General features: G+C 44.2%; 1 protein-coding gene across 3 annotated transcripts in view; it reads left to right on the forward strand.

The window, feature by feature from the left end:
* The window catches only part of LOC115930164 (neuroblastoma breakpoint family member 9), a 469,129-nt gene that overhangs the window by 98,770 nt on the left and 354,377 nt on the right, over window positions 1-15,982 (forward strand). The gene's annotated exons all lie outside the window — the stretch shown is intronic.

A 15,982-nucleotide genomic window follows, 5' to 3' on the forward strand; every position in this document is an offset into this window, starting at 1 on the left:
TTTGAGACAGAGTCTTGCTCTGTAGCCCAGGCTAGAGTGCAGTGGTGCCATCTCAGCTCACTGCAAGCTCTGCGTCCCAGGTTGAAGCTATTTCCCTGCCTCAGCCTCCAGAGTAGCTGGGATTACAGGCGCACACCACCACACCCAGCTAATTTTTATATGTTTAGTAGAGACAGGGTTTCATCATGTTTGCCAGGCTAGTCTCAAACTCCTGACCTCAAGTGATGCACCTGTCTCGGCCTCCCATAGTGCTGGGATTACAGGTGTGAGCCACCTCACCCGGGCTCCTTATGCTTGAAATGTGAGGTTTCATTAGGGAAAAATTTTCTTGTGGAATTTCTAACATGAAAAAATAATAGATTTAGCTGTAGATTAAATTAATGATCCTGGTGGTTTGGTCCAATAAAATAAATGAAATGAAATTGATAACAGAGAGGAATCTTTGATGCCTTTGAACAATTTAAATAATGTAATATTTATTATATAAAGACATGAAAAAGTACATTACACTATTATTTTATTTATTTATTTATTTATTTATTTATTTATTTATTTATTTTGAGATGTAGTCTCACTCTGTCGCCTAAGCTAGAGTGCAGTGGTGCAATCTTGGCTCACTGCAACCTCTGCTTCCCGGGTTCAAGCAATTCTCCTGTCTCAGCCTCCTGAGTAGCTGGGATTACAGGCGCACACCACCACACCTGGCTAATTTTTGTATTTTTAGTAGACACGGGGTTTCACCATGTTGGTCAGGCTGTCTTGAACTCCTGACCTCATGATCCTCCTGCTATGGCTTCCCAAAGTGCTGGGGTTACAGGCATGAGCCACTGCACCTGGCCCATTACATTATTTTTTAAAAATCAGTGTGACTCTTTTGACAAATTAGAATGGTTTAATAATCTTGGTTAGGCTGGGCATGGTGGCTCATGCCTGTAGTCCCAGCACTTTGGGAGCCCGAGGTCAGGAGTTTGAGACCAGCCTGGCCAACATGGTGAAACCCTGTCTCTACTAAAAATACAAAAATTAGCCGGGCATGGTGGGGGGCTCCTGTAATCCCAGCTACTCAGAAGGCTGAGGCAGGAGAATTGCTTGAACTCAGGAGGCAGAGGTCGCAGTGAGCCAAGATCACACCATTGCACTCCAGCCTGGGGGGGGCGACAGAGTGAGACTCTGTCTCAAAAAAATAATAAATAAATAAATATAAAGTATAAAAAATTAAAATTATGTGTTCAAATACACTAAATATATGGCAATGAAAAGGAGGCCTAGCATGACTGTCTGCATTTTGCTCCTAACCCTTCCTACCCTGTGGTGACATCTTCCAGGCTAACTGCTTTTTCTTCTTTCTGCACATAGGCCAAGCTATCTATGGGAGGGATTTAGCTTACAGTTTAACTTTAAAGCACAGATGATAATAATCCCTTCCCCAAACTAACCCCTGAGAAGATAGAGAGGTTGTATACACAAGTAACAGTGTTATGCTGAAGATTTATAAGAGCAGTGTGACCTGACAAAGGACGAACAATTTTCACCATCCCCTTGGGCTCTCACTGCAGCCCATGTCTGTCATTGTCAGACCTCTTCACCTCAAGCGCCTCCTTCTTCCTCCCTTCCCTGACGTACAAGGAGCCTGAAAATCGTATTAATTTAAGATAATTCTTTAGGACATTAGTTCACCATCTGTTCAGTTTGGTGGCTCTCTGGAATAAAGTCACCTTCCCTGCCCCTACACCTCAACCCTCGACTTATTGGCTGTCATGCAGCAAGCGGTGAGTGCAGTAGGTGGAGATCACACCACTGCACTCCAGTCTGGGTGACCCTGTCTCAAAAAAAAAAAAAAAAAGAGAGAGAGAGAGAAATTTGGTTTTCAAACCAGACAAATTAAATAGGAGACTTAATTCCAATGAGACCTAGAAATGTCTAAATTTCTAAAATTTCTAAAAGAACTGAGAAAATTGCCTCCATTGAGGAAGTAAGCTGAAGGAGGTAAACTGTCATGTTTTCTGAATTGAGAAATATTGAGGAGGCTTTGTCTCTTTCACCTCCAGCTGCTCCTTCTCCTCCTGCCCCTGCACCTGCATAGTCTTTCTTACCTGAGCCTTCCTGTCCTGCCTTGCCTCTTCTTCCATCACCATCACCTAAGGAAAGTCCCCAGGGGTCTGGCCCCCTCCCTGAAACTTCTGTTCTGACAGCCCCTTTCAAGGTAAAACCCAAACCCACAGGAAGAGGGGAGCCTACCGTTGTGTATACCACTTCACCAAAACGTGAATTAAGAATATTATAAAGGACTTCCCTGATCTAAACTTAAATACCTTTCACTCTTCTGTTTTTAAAGCAGGCTCCAAGATCCTGTAGGCTTTGGCAGAAAATTTGACTTAACTGTTGAAATCTTTGAGCCCAAATATTCTGATCTTCATCAATTAATTCACATGCTGGTGAAGAAGGGAAGGCCACTAACTGGTTGCAAAAGGTAAATTGGAAGGATTTTCAAAAAGGGACTGAAGCAGAACATGAAAGGTTCACATTTTCACCAAATATCTCCAAGTTGCCATTCCCCAGGTCCTTCCTAAAAATATAGATTGGAGGATAATTCAGCATTGTACTAAAAAGCCAGACACATCTGTCTTTGCTTAACTCAAATGGTTTGAGAGCCAGGTGTGGTAGTTCATGCCTGTAATCCCAGCACTTTGGGAGGCTGAGGCGGGTGAATCACTTGAGGTCAGGAGTTCGAGACCAGCCTGCCAACATGGTGAAACCCTGTCTCCACTAAAAATACAAAAATTAGCCAGGTGGCTACTCAGGAGGCTGAAGCAAAAGAATTGCTTGAACCCAGGAGGTGGAGGTTGCAGTGAGCTGAGATCCTGCCACTGCAATACAGCCTGGGAGACAGAGTGAGACTCTGTCTCACAAAGAAAAAAATAAAAAGAAAAAAGAAAAATACAAAAAAAAATAGCAGGGTAGTAGAAATATAATGCACATAAGAATGATAATCATGAAGACAATCTGATTCTAGAAGAGTAAGGGAAGCTATTCCATTAGAGAGCCAACTGAAAACATCAAATCCCAGTTCATACCCCAGGGTGTGGGGTCACGTGCCTCTAGTCTCAGCTACTCGGGAGGATTCGTAAGGAGGTTTGCTTGAATTCATGAGGTCAAGGCAGGAGTAAACCCTGATCATGCCACTGCACTCCAGCCTGGGTGACAGTGAGACCTTGTCTCAAAAACAAGCAAACAAACAAACAAACAAACAAAAACCCACAAAACCAAACAACAACAATTTGCCACCTCACTCTGAAATGACAGTGGCAAACATCACTTTGCTATTGGAAAATTAAAAGAAAAACACTCCCTCTTGCTATCAACCTGGCCTCTTGCTCTAACATGACTGACCCATGGTTTAAAATGCCCAAAAGCTGATGTACTCAAATTATAATACACTTACCTGTTCTGCACCAGCATTTATTTTTGTCTGGAGGAGATCACCATCCATGGTCCTATAAATGTCTAACAGCATGGAATGATGAAGGGCAGTGTCTTTTAGGATATTTGGTTATATCTATATATAGGGCTCTGAAGAAACCCAACATTGGGCGAGTTCCCTCAAACTTTTCACTAGGCATGACCACTGCTCTATTTTAGATAGAGATTCTGTGGGGCAAAACCTGAGAATTATCTACCTGGCTATCAAGAAGATAGCTCCTTGCAGTTTTTGGGGGAGAACACTTTTGCTTCAAGGGAGTGTTTCCTCCCAGTATTAGAAATCTTTCTGTAACCTCTGGAAATATTGCCGATGAAAACCAGGCATGGCGTGCTGCACAACTTGTAGTAATAAGGCAGAAGTTAAAAGAAAAAGACAAGTTTTCCTGTACTTGGCTGACTCCAAGACCTGCCATAGATAGAGCCCTAGCAGATCCTTGGTAACACGATCTGAAAAGTCAGAGCCCCGAGGAATGAGTTCCGGAGACTCTCTCAACACAGTCAGCCCCTAGCAAAGATAAGAGGAGAAAACAACAAATGCCTTTACTACCTTCTCTTTCCCCCTTTCCATTTCTAATTATTCAAGTTTTGTTAAGTTCCCGATTTCCCTTCAGTGCAGCTGCAAGGTCACCAGCTATACTTGCATTGCAAGACCTGTGACAGTTTCATTAGCTGCCTTTGTTCTGCTTTTATAAGCCCTCTTGCCTGCCCCCAAGTTTCATGCCATCAAATTCCCACCGCGCCATTCAAACTAGCCAACCCCCTTTCAGAAGTGTGTATAAAGTCAAGCCCTGTCTTTGTTCGGGGCTCAGCCTTTGGATCTTAATCTGCTGGGCCTCAGTGCAGTCAATAAATCCTCCCATTCCACCCATTGGTCTCTCTGTTCTCCTGATTCCCACAACAGTAGTAGGGGACTGCGTTCGCACTTTCCCCTGGTCTTTCATGATATGAATAATGGACAGCATTTTTTTTTCGCCTATAGTCGCAGGCTCGGTCTCAGTGATTGTATGCTGTGGTCAGCTGTTTTTGTTTTTGTGAGACCTTGTTTTCTTGTTTACTGTCCTGGGACAGATGTCTGTAGTCACTTGTTTCCTCGGAAGGCAAATTTCAGTCTCTGTGGGGGAGGTCTCCCACGTTAGCTGTGGTGGTACTTGGCAGGCAGAGCTCAGGGATCTAGGCTTCCGTGCTTTGTAGATTGCTCAATGGTCCCCAAGGCCTAGTCGCTTTTAACACCACTTGAAAACCTTAGTGTTTTTCCACTGTCCCCAGAGTCACCTCTTACACAGCCTCTTTTTTTGTTTGTTTGACTTTTTCTCTGAGAGACAGTCTCACTGTATCTGGTGGCATCTTGGTTGAATCGATCCTCCCATCTCAGCCTCTGGAGTAACAGAGGCAGGACTCACCAAAGCCGGCTAATTTCTGTTCTTGTTTTTGTTGTGGTGGTGGTTGTTTTGTTTTTTTAAGAGTTGAAGTTTCTCCATGTTGCCAAGGCGACGTGCTCCCGGGGAAGGAGGCCGCCTGCCTGGGGGCCGGCTGGAGCCACGTCCCAGGGCTGGGGGCGCTGTGGGCACTGTGGGTACCGCACCCACCGCTGCCCGGCACCAGAGGCCAAGAGAGCGTTCCCGACGGGCTCCGCGGATGCCCCGCCGCGTCCTGCTGCCCATCCTGCCCAGGTTGTCGCGGGCCGGGGGCACGACAAGAGGCCGGGGCCTGCCCGGACGCAGCGACCTGCAGGGCGCAGCTGTCCCTCCACCAGCCGGGGTCCCCTCGCTCAGCCCATGAGACAAATAAATGAATAAATAAATAAATGAATAAATAAATAAATAAAAGATGGAGTCTTGCTCTGTCGCCCAGGGTGGAGTGCAGTGGTGCGATCTCGGCTCACTTCAACCTCTGCCTCCCAGGTTCAAGTGATTCTCCTGCCTCAGCCTCCTGAGTAACTGGGATTACAGGTGCATGCCACCACACCCGGCTAATTTTCTGATTTTTAGTAGAGACGGGATTTCATCATGTTGGCCAGGCTGGTCTCGAACCCCTGACTTCAAGTGATCCACCCGCCTTGACCTCCCAAAGTACTGGGATTACAGGCATGAGCCACTGCACCCAGCCAGAAGCGGGCATTAATATGCAGGCGCCGTATAGGGCAACATCTGTGTGCACCTCTTACAAATCTTAATGCTGTGTATATGAGGGGGTTCTTTCGTGTCCCCCTGGGGATGTTTGAGGTTGCCTGTATGTGTTATGTGTGTGCATATCTTTAAGCTCAGATATGCATAGGCGGATTGACACCTCTGTTTGAATGTATTCCCATGAGCTCCTGCCATTAATTCACCATCACAAGAAATATTTACTGAGCGTGAGCCATGCCATTCCACAGCCACCATTCTAGTACTAAGATACAATGAGGAACAAAAAATCCAGGCTTTCTGAGCTCACACTGGGGGGGGGGGGTCATAGTGGAAAGACAGAGGCATCAATGTAATAAACAGAAACCACGAAAGGGCTAAGTGTTCTGGAGGAGAGGCACACGGTGTACTGAGGCCCCTGAGGTAGACCCCAGGTGCACCTTTGAGTTTTGCTTGCATGGTTTGGGTTTGTGGGCTCACCTGCATGTGTCCATGCATGCTCCGTCTGCGTGCCCGTGCATGGCTGCATCACCCCATGCACACGTGCACTGCCCCTGGGCTTGCCCACATGTGCTGCTCCCCAGGGCGCCAGGCTATCAGCCTACAAGGCATTGTGGGTCTGGGCCCAGCCTGCCACCCCCTACAGAGGCCTGAGCCTGCCTTCCCAGGAGGCCCAGGAGTCTCACCCAGGGCCCTTCCCTGCAGCTGGAGCAGGCTCTGTGGCTGGAATCTGGTGAGCTGGAGACGCAAGAGCCCAGGGGGCTGGTACCCCAGAGCGTGGAGTTGCGGAGGCAGCTGCAGGAGGAGCAGGCCTCCTAGTGGCGCAAGCTGCAGGCCTACCTGGAGGGCCAGCAGCGGCAGGCCCAGCTTGTGCAGCGGCTGCAGGGCAAGGTCAGGGCCACCCATTCCTGCTCTTTCCCTCCCACGTGTTCACTTTGCCCTGCCCCCACCCCTGGGGCTCACCATCAGCTCCCAATCCCCAGATTCTCCAGTACAAGAAGAGGTTCTCGGAGCTGGAGCAGCTGTTGGAGAGATCCGGAGAGCTGGAGCAGCAGCAGCTGAGGGTGGGTGCCAGGGTGGGGCAGAGGCAGGCCCTGCCCTCCATCTGCCCAGCCTGATGCTTTAACCTCTCTGCCACCCAGGACACAGAGCACAGCCAAGACCTGGAGAGTGCCCTCATCTGGCTGGAGGAGGAGCAGCAGGGAGGGCCAGGGCTGGCAGCATGGCCCCCTGGGCGAGCGCCTACTGATCCCCTGTGCCCCATTCAGGAGTGCCAGCCTGGCCCAGGTGAATGCCATGCTCTGAGAACAGCTGGACCAGGCAGCTTTGGCCAACCAGGCTCTGAGTGAGGAGATACGAAAGGTGACCAGTGACTGGACTCGCAGCTGCAAGGAGCTGGAGCAGTGGGAGGCGGCATGGAGGCGCGAGGAGGAGGTGGGCATGGGGGTGCAGGGAGGCCAGCAATATAAGAGGAAGATAATGCACAATTATGCTAGTAAGACTCTCTTTTCCAATAATGTTTGCTCTTCTCAATACTACATTTAAAAAGGAAATAGTAGCACTTGAACAGTTAAGTAAGAAGATGAACAAAATTGAACAGAGGAAAAATAAGTGTCTGAAGACATGTTGAAAATACATTTAAAGACAGTCTGTCTGAGACAGGAGCTGAGCTGGCCAATCCATCTTTAAAATAATTGAACATCATTCAGGTGTCAAGTATTTGACCTGGAGCCTGGAAGGGGAGGAGAGAGTCCAAAAAAAGTCAAAATATAAAGAAAAAAAATTAAAGAATTTGTCCCACAAATCAGGCAACCAAGGTCTAAACTTATACCCTCTGCCTGGGTAAATTGTTGTTGCTTCTTTCTGTGACTCTTAAAAGATGTACAATATACCTCATTTAATGACTTTGATTTATTCATGAAAACTCTATCCCCATGGGAAAAGCTGTTAAATGAGAAAAGATTTCTTTTAAGTAGAAAAATTATGAAAGGATGGATTCCTTCCAACCCTCCATACCCAAAATTTCTCAAATGAATTATATATCTATCAATTATCAATATATATCAAAATATATCAATTAAAAATATCGATTAAACAATACATCAATTGAACTATGAAAGCAAGCTTATTTAAGTAGCAAAGAATAACGTGAAGGTTAGTAAGTATAGCTTATACTTAAAATACAATGAATTGAAAGCTCATGGCACTTCATATAGTAGGAAGAAGAAACTTAATAGAAAGTGGTAGCTGAGGGAGAAGGACTGCAAGGGAGTTATTTGGAAAATGCATTTTTTATTTCTGCATCATTTTGTTCACAAATTATTCTTAATCTTTTGTGAATTTGTGGATCTCTTGAACTCAAACCAGACTTAAAAATACAGTTATAGCACAGAAAAAAATCTTTAATGGCAAAATAAAAGCTAAGCAAGAGAGCCTTTCAAAACACATGAAAATAACACACACATACAAAAAAAAAAGAATAAAGAGATGTACAAGTGACACCTCCTCAACCTTCTCACTTGGTGTACATATGCACAGTAAATTATTTTGGGCTCAGCCAAGCATGGGAGCAATTCAAATAGATCCATATGATATTCTCTGATTAGAAACTCTTTGGAGTAAGTTGGTGAGTGTATCTTTGCCTAAAACAGTCATGTCAAAATATAGCTTCCTATAGCATATTTATTTAGTATCATTTTGGTGAAAAAGTGGTTATACAGAATAGAAAAGAGTTGTCCAAAACTAAGTGGTTGACCTTTCCAGAGCCATTCCCTGCAGAATTGTTATGTAAGTCTGTTCCATACTCATAAAGGAATACTCAGCTGACCCAACTGATTTTCTCGTGTTTTTTCCTTCAAGGGCTAGTAGAAGTCTATATGTTGTGGTGGGAAACAACCTCAGCCCTATAGTCCAACATTTGCCTATCAAAACTTGTCCTATGATTTACAAAACTAGAACCTCACTGGTAAGTCACATTCCCAGAGTCTCCCCCATCCCTAACCCCAGTCACGGAAAGTAAATCAAATCATTGTCACTCTTTCTTAACAAAGAGTATACATTTACAACTTGAGTAAAATTACAGGTACCATCTGGGGCCTTCAAGGGGGAACTTGAAGTCTCAATACCGCAGTTGTCCAATCAGAGGATCCAAGATGAATATACTCAAGGACTTTATGCTTGGCATCCTCTGGAGACAGTACATAACCACCAGCTTGGTTTAACGGGAGATTCATTTGGGTTAGGAGAAATTATGTAGGCAATGTACTTAGTCAATGGAGGCCTTATGCCTGAAGACTTACAAGAATCTGAATTCGTACGTTACTTTTCCTTTAATGGAGTGGAATTCCAAATGAAAATAATCAAACAGCATGTGCATAAACATTAGATATAATACCCACATTTACAAAGCCTTTATAGATATGCAAGTGTTACTGCGTCTGTCCCTAGCTTCTGTACAGAATTTAATGGGTAGCTGTTACTATTTTATTGTTGTATAAAAATGAGGAAACTGATAAGTTGTCTAAAGGTGCACAACCAAAACACATCAAAGCCATTGTGAAATACAGGTCCCCGGATTTCAAAAACAGATCTTCTGCTTATAAATTCAGTCTTTTTCATACTGCCATAAACTCCAGAATGGGAAAACAAAGTTACTATCAGAAAAGCTTCTTTTAGCTGGGCGTGGTGGCTCATGCCTGTAATCGCAGCACATTGGGAGGCCAAGACAGGCAGATTACTTGAGGTCGGGAGTTCGAGACCAGCCTGGCCAACATGGTGATCTCTACTAAAAATACAAAAATTAGCTGGGCATGGTGGCGGGCACCTGTAATTCCAGCTTCTTGGGAGGCTGAGGCAGTAGAATCGCTTGAGCTGGGGAGGCCGAGATGGCTTAGTGATCTGAGATGGCGCCACTGCACTACAGCCTGGGTGACAGAGTGAGATTCCATCTCAAAAGAGAAAAGAAAGCTTATTTTTTCCCCTAATCACCATAATATTCACTATTAAGTGATGGAAATAGAAATAATTTACTTAGCAAATCCTTTCTAGTTCAAATAATTTGTATACAGGCTGTGCAAACATAATAATGAGAGATTCTTTTTAGTCATCTTGCTTTATATCACTAATTACACTCTTATTTAATGATATTTTAAAGAAAAACGTGTTTATTTTCAAGTAGAAAAGTCATATATGTCCACCAAGGAAAGCTGGAACAAATGTAAAATACATAAAAAAGATAACAGCTAAATTTCTAAAGCATTCAAAAAAAAGACAAATAGAAGGGTGTCAGATTAGGAAAGTATGTCTTGTAAGGTGTAACGGACAGACTGATTAGCTTAGAGATGTGGATCTCAAAGTGGTTCTCAGAGCAACAGCGTCAGGGTCACCTGGGAACGTGTTAGAAATGCAGATTCTCAGGTACCATCCCACATTTAATGAATCAGAAGCTCAGAGTAGAGACCAGCAATTTGTTTCAACAAGTCCTTCAGGGATTCTGATACAGCTGATGTTTGAGAAACACTAGCTTTAGGTAAACATAAGAGGGTCACGTTAGTATTTTTAAATCATTGGAAGTTGGTTTGTTTTGTTTTTTCTTAAGTGGGACTCATTTGTACTTCAATACACAGAATGGATATTTAGAGGAAGTCGTTTTTGACCTAACACAGATGAGCACTTCCAATTGAATAGCGCTTTCTGATAATGGGGCTGCCCCCTACAAGTGAATAACTGGGTTTCTCTAGGCTGGAGCTGCAGACAGGTCACTATGTGTATGGAGGATTGTATTAATATGATCGTGGCTCTTTATAGCTCTGCATTACTAATATTCTGTTTTAAAGTCTCTCCTCAATATCCAATGTCTCTGTGTAATGATGGTAAGGACTGGGTAACAGTAACAATCATCCTGTTGTTGACAACAGATGATAAGAGAAAGCCCAACTTTACACTCTGTATAATCTTACCCCAATGCCCCATTCCTCGTCTAATTTTTTTTTACATGTTAACACATGACCTTGGCATTACTAAATAAGAAGCCCTCTCACTTAGAACCCGATGCAGTATGATAAAAATTATTTTGAGAACAATCAGGAGCTCTGGTTTTCAATTCTGCTTCTCTTCTCAAGTAGTTCTGTGCCTTAGTTTCTTCTTTGTAAATTTAAATGGTTGGAACCGAGGATCTGTGAAGTGTGATTCAAGCTGAAATTGTATGTACCCCACACTGAGTTTCTCTGCTATACCCCTGAACCATTCAACAATCACACCACCAGTTTTCAGGACTCACAGTAGGATAGCCGTCTATCATTTGTTAATAGGTGTGCTCTTTCATCCCAACAAGAAACTCATGATTTCTGCAGTTTTTTATTCTAGCCAGGTTCTAGGTGCTGGCCTGGAACTATAAAACGAACATTTCACAAAAAGTCATGACAATATACAAGGGAAAGACAATTTCTTTGAATATCCATAATCTCAATATGGAGTCTGGCTGTGGATGGCCAAGAGATAGTTTCCTTAACTGGAAAAAGTTTTTAAATAAGGCATGGTGGACGATATATCTTTGCATCATTACAAAGAAGAAAAAAGAGAAATCTCACAACTGAAAAAAGTGAAATCCACTTTATTTAATGCGGACCTCTGTCTCTGGTGTGCAGGTCCTCTGTGTCCAAAGCAGATCTTATCGCTTTTCCTCAAATGGGAACTTGTTCACTTTTAGACTTAGTTATTGTTCATTTTGGGCTTACCTTTGGTTTTTTCCTGTGCTCTTAAAAGGGTGCAAATCAAAATCTGAGTATGATAATCCACTTATCATATGACTAATTACTTCAGTACAAGGAGTTCCTGCCTGTCTGTCCAATATTAATCTTACTATGTCCCAATGTCACATTGGCTTCTTTTCCTTCTCGGTGGCAGCATTTGGAGCTTTTACTTAACTTAGGGTCAATTTCGACCTCTGAATTTTCCACCCCTCCCCCACAGCTGTGGCTGGGTCATGTTGTTTTCTTTTATCTCTATAAATATTGTGACTTGTAATTGTCACTTATAAATTCATTCTGGCTATACTGAATCATTCCCCAATTATCCAAGTCATCCAAATATTCGATGTGCATTTCCACAAATCATGTAGTGGCGCCCTGATAGGGGATGGTTTGTAGAATTAATTATATGCTTTACATCTCCATTCAGGTCACCAATACATTAAACAGAGCAGGGCCCTGAACAGCTTATATGGATCAACGATTGACAGAGCTGATGGGGTTGCTGCAAAGCCACTGACTTTTGCTATTCCCCATAACAAAGTATGTTCAAATCTAGGTCACAGGTTTGTGGTAGGGTTGATTCACAGTATACATGTGCAATGGTGTTCAGTAGCATAGCAGCTGAGGTTGTGAAGACATGTGCACCCAGGTCAAAGAAGAAAGATCCTTAGACAAAGCCGCTCAATTCCCAGGCACCCAATCTTCCTTGGGCTTTGTGAACCTGAGATTTGGCAGGCTCTTGGGAATGTCTGTCTCTAAGACTCTGTTGGCAGGCCTAATCAGGCTGGTGGCCATCTCCATATGTGCCCCCCCAGCATTTGTGACAAAATAAAGGAAGGGGGACCCAATAAAGCTACTTCTGAAAGCTTATGATCCCACCCCTCATTTAAACTATGTGATGTTGTCATTCTATATAAACTCTTTCCAAGTAACTTCACTAAAACACACTTTGCCATTAGTCTTGAGTGTGGGCACAGCATTATTCTTTTCTAGGCCTTAAGGGTTCCTTCTGCTTAAAAATAATGTCTAACTTTCATGAAGTTTACCCATGATTAAAGTGCCTTCTGAATATATATTATCTTGTTCTATTGGTTTCAATATACCTATTTTCTTTAAAAAGAAAAAATTATGAACCATGAGTGTTAACACCAGAAAAACCTTAAGGTACATCTGATCTAATTTCCCACTTTAAAGTGAGAAAATCAAACAGTGCCTAGGGGTCTGATTTTTCCCCAGGCTAATTCGGGTTTTCATATTTCCATCTCAAAGTGGACTTTCTTTGGCTAACTTTAAGTTTTAAACGTAAAGGCCTGAAAAGGAACTCAGGATCTAGCTTTTTCATTAGTTTTGATCATGTATGAAAGCAAATATTTCTTTCCCCCAGATGAAACCCCCGGAATTCCAGTATTTGTAGTGATAGTGTGAATCCATTAGGTCTATTTTTAATTATATCTCTCTTATTGGTTATTTTTTCACATTTCCTAACTCATTTGTGATATTGCTTCCATATAATTCAACTTTTTGTGCGCTGGGTTCCCATTTGCCCCACAAAGGCCTATGTGCAAATCTGATATCCTGTTTGAATGACATTGTTTTGTTTTTACCTTATTGCTTCCTATCTTTCACAACAATGTAGTCAGTTCTCAACATTAAGGCATTAAAAATTAGCTTTTCTCAAATGCTCAGCATCATTAATCATGAGGGAAATGCAAATTAAAACCATAATGAATATCATCTCACACCTGTTAGAGTGGCATTTATCAAAAAGGTGAATGATGTGTTAGACATAATGCAGAGAAAAGGGAACACACACATTGTGAATAGGTATGTAAATTAGTACAGCTGGTGTGGAAAACAGTATGGAGTTTCCTCAAAAAACTAAAAATAGAATCTACGCTATGATCCAGGAACCCTATTTCTGGGTACATATCCAAGAGAAGCTTCAGAGAATGCTTTGTTGGGTTTTCTGGAACCCGGCAGGGCTCAGGTGTGTGGGGATGCGCTCTGTGAGCCTGTGTTTCCTCCGCCGTGAGGGCTCCTCCCGCTCCTGTAGGAAAAGGCGGTGCCCCTTTTGTCTTGTCCATGTGGGACTCCAAAGGGTCCAGACGCGACAGAAAGGCGGCGAATCCTCTCAGAGTGGGCAAGGGAGGAGATAGAATATGGGGAGGAGATAGAATGTGGGAATGGGGCAGTAGAGGGGTGGGATTTCATGAAATTTCCTGATTCAAGGCTATCATGAAGTAGGCCTCTTTGGGAGCTCGGCCCTCCAGTCACTGGTGAGGGTAACATCCCACCAGTCTCTGGTGAGGTCCAGTCGCCTCCGCCTACTGCATTGAAAGCCAAAAGCAGAACTAGGCCAGCACTGCGGCCTAGCGTCCAGTGACCCAGCGGTCTGCATATTCCCCAGGGTGGAAGCACTCGGACTTCAGGTTTGATGGCAATGCGGTCACCACTGCAATAAGAAAAGCAACTAGGGAAAATGGCACCTTCTTCTCCAAACTTTTGAGACACTCTTGCTCTGTGGTCCAGGCTGGAGTGCAGTGGCGCGATTTCGGCTCACTGCGACCTCTGCCTCCCTGGTTCAGGCGATTCTCCTGCCTCGGCCTCCCAAGAAGCTAATTTTTGGCATTGAGAGAGAGAGAGGGAAGGCGGGGGGGAGAGAGAGATTGATTTTAATGTCTTCAAGCAAAAAGAGACTCTTTCTGCCTGTTGGCCATCTGCTGCCACGTGAACGTGAAAATCCATCGAGACGCTTTCTGTGAAAACGGCCTTTATCTCTTTGTCCCTCTTAGGTTAAAATCCGCACTCCAAAACCTTATTGAACAGAAAAATTACAAAAAGCACATATAAGACGTTTCAGTTTTGTAAAGGGTAAAATGAAACTGCCCTTCAAGAAGAATCAGAAGACCGACGAGGGAGAGAGGAGCGATCGTGAAATCTAAGTGGGCTGCCCCCGGGTCTTCCAGGGTTTTGTACTCGGTGGCTTGGCCTGAGCTGGTGTGCCCGCATTTTCAAACAGCCAAGTGCCCTGAGACACAGCCTTTGCTACGGTACCTGCTAAAATTTGCAAGTGTGATTAACTATTCCTTAAATTGAGTGGGGCAGACTAAGAGACAGCAGCAGTGAAGGATGCCCTTTGGGAGAAAGACGTCGAGGCGCTGAGGCCAAAGGGTCCGTGAGGAAAGAGCCCGCAGCTCGCGCCCCTCGGCCTGCGGAAGGGAGGGCAAGGAGGGTCCTACGCTTCCTGGGAGGACGCGAAGAGCCAAGAGCTCTGACAGCCGGCGCCGGGGAAAAGGCCCCGAGGCGGGGTCCGCATCCCTGGAAGGGCGGCGTCCACACTCCTGTGAGGCACGGGGCGCCCGGGGCTCGGAAGCTCAAAGCCCGCCGGCTTCTGCAGCTTCTGGGAGCCAAGAGTGTCAGCCGGGAGGATTCCGCACACGGCGCTTAGTTCTGGAACTGGATACCCTGGGGAGGATGCGGGATCCCGAAGCCCGGGTGTGGGTCCCCGTGGTCTTCGTGTTGGGGGTAGGTGCGGAACGCTAAGCCTGGGCCTATTGGGAGCCATAGTCTTCTTGATGGCTGGTGCTTATTGGGCTTTTTTCAGTCGAATTTCAAAATGCAGTTGAATTTCTTACTTTGGAAACGATAATAGAAATGGCTGACCTAAGATTTTCATAATTATGTTTTGCCTTTTCCAGTGTATGTGCAGTTTCTGTAGTATAGTGGTTATCATGTTTGCCTCACATGTGAAAGACCCTTGGCTCGAGACTGGAGGGAAACATGGTTTTTTGGTTTTTCTTTTTGTCCCTAAATTTAGTGAGTTTAATGGAGGTTGGGAAACAAACAGAAAAGTAGTTGAACCTGTGGCTACACTTTAGACCTCCTCAATCTAGGCAGATTGTTGACCAGGCTACAGTTTCCACTGGTCTGCCAGCAAGAGGCCTGCTTAATATTAGCTTTGGTTCCAGAAATTCCTTCAGGTTCTCTTCATTCTCTTCTGTCGCCTGAATTTTCACAGGCTGACACTGAAAGTGGATGACATCTTAGTGCATTTCCTAAGTGTCCCGCTTGGCTTTGCTTTACTCTGATAAGTTGCAGATCTGGCTGATTTGCGAGACAAAAACAAAATATTTTTTAAAAAGGTTCTAAATCTGCATCTGGAAGTCATAGAGTCAATATTCCTAAATCACGTGAATTATGTATATACATTTGCATGCATACCCCTTCCCCAAATAATCCTCAGAAAACCGGTTAAGTTTTAGCATCTGTGACTCTGAGATGCATATGAGGCCTTTGTAAATTTAGAAGTTAAGAGTAGAAAGTACAGGTTTGTATTTTAGAAGGAGATTTGGGAATAAATGTAGCTCTGGTTGATATAGATCATATGTTAAGGTTTGTTGGCCAGAGCTGGTGTGTGTCTTGGGTGTTGGGCAAAGAACAGAGAACAGCCAAAGCTCTGCGAGGTCAATGTGAAGGGTGATTTCCTTGGTGGGCTCAAGTTTATGACGCAGCCTGGACCTAGCTTGGCTTCTCAGCTAGAGAAGAAGCATGATTCCATGTCACAGCTCCTGTCTTTGAAAAAGTCATAATGACTCCCAGACCCAACATATGGAGAAAACTCTGGATTTG

This window comes from Gorilla gorilla, chromosome 1 (assembly GCF_029281585.2).
Source record: "Gorilla gorilla gorilla isolate KB3781 chromosome 1, NHGRI_mGorGor1-v2.1_pri, whole genome shotgun sequence".
NCBI classification, from domain to species: Eukaryota; Metazoa; Chordata; class Mammalia; order Primates; family Hominidae; genus Gorilla; species Gorilla gorilla.